The following is a 1554-nucleotide window of genomic DNA, read 5'->3' on the forward strand; positions in this document are numbered from 1 at the left end:
GCAGAGCCCAGACCCAGTGACCCCCTCCCTGCCGTGGCCCAGCACGGGGGCCCCCAGCGGCTCCTGGAGAGGCCAGGAGAGAGAACGAGGGGCCGTGTGATGCTGACATTGACCAGTCTATGTGACAAGTGCTTCACGGGGCTCCCCTGTGACATGAGCCCCTGGTTTTACAGGTGAGGAAACCGGAGGTTCACAGGGGAGGCTCATGGTGGAGGCTCATGGTGGAGGCTCACGGGGGAGGCTCAGGACCCCGAGTCTCAGCACAGCCGGGTTCCTCGTGATGGCGGCCGCCGCCGCGCTGCGCACAGGGACACCCCTGAGGGCCACCCCCCGGGAGCCCCTGCCGCCCGGCCAGGCGGGAACAGCCCCACCGCTACCCCAGCTGCGCTTTGCAGAAAAGCAAACCAAGGCTCGGCGTGGGGGCTGGATCCAAACACACACAGACACACAGGGCACATGATGCACACGTGTGTGCTCGCAAAACACGCAGCAGCGAACACACTCGGGCACGTGCCTGTAGGTGCAAAGGACAAGAGCGTGCACACGTGTGCAAATGCACACGTATGACTCCGATACCAGCAACCCTGGGAAGACGCAGACACACACGCCTGTGTCGCATACGAAAGCACGCGATCTCCCTCCATCCCTGTCACCCGATCTCTGTCTCCCTCGCTCTCCTTCTCTCTCTCTAGCTCACATGCATGCACATGCATGCACATGCATGAACACGCGTGTGCACGCACACACATGGATATAAATATATGGGTCTCCAGTGAGCCCTGCTTGCCCGAGTCTGATCCCAGAACGGAGCGTCCTCCCCCTCCGCCCCTCCCCCTCCCAGCCGCCTTCCCTGATTAGCCGGGGGCGGGAGCTGCCGTGACAGCCAATTCGGCCTCGGCCCGGGGCGCGCCCGAGGCTAAAAAGCACCTGTCACTTCCAAGGTCCCCTCTCAGCTCGGCTGACGCCTCCCGGCCCTGGCAGAGCCCGGCAGCCCCTCGGCACAGGCCGGCCGTGTGGCTCTGAGCACACGGGGTGACCAGCAACAGCCCAGCCCAGCCCCCGCGGAGCTGCCGTCCCGGGGAGACAGGCACGTCCAAGCCCAGTGCAGCCCTAGGTCGAGGCGTCTGATCCACTCTGGGAGTTGGGGGCACCTTCCCTGGAGTCTTGAGGCATTATCGGGGTGACGGGGGTGAGGAGGACTCCAGGAAGGGGTTAGCGTGTGCAAAAGCGAGGCCTGGGCCGGGCGCGGTGGCTCACGCCTGTGATCCCAGCACTCTGGGAGGCCGAGGAGGGAGGATCGCTCGAGGTCAGGAGTTCGAGACCAACCTGGGCAAGAGCGAGATGCCGTCTCTACTAAAAATAGAAAGAAATTACTTGGACAACTAAAAATATATAGAAAAAATTAGCCGGGCACGGTGGCGCACGCCTGTAGTCCCAGCTACTCGGGAGGCTGAGGCAGGAGGATCGCTCGAGGTCTGGAGTTCGAGATCAGCCTGAGCAAGAGCGAGATGCCGTCTCTACTAAAAATAGAAAGAAATTACTTGGACAACTAAA

Source organism: Propithecus coquereli, unplaced genomic scaffold (genome assembly GCF_000956105.1).
Source record: "Propithecus coquereli isolate 6110/MARCELLA unplaced genomic scaffold, Pcoq_1.0 Scaffold596, whole genome shotgun sequence".
In the NCBI taxonomy this organism is placed as follows: Eukaryota; Metazoa; Chordata; class Mammalia; order Primates; family Indriidae; genus Propithecus; species Propithecus coquereli.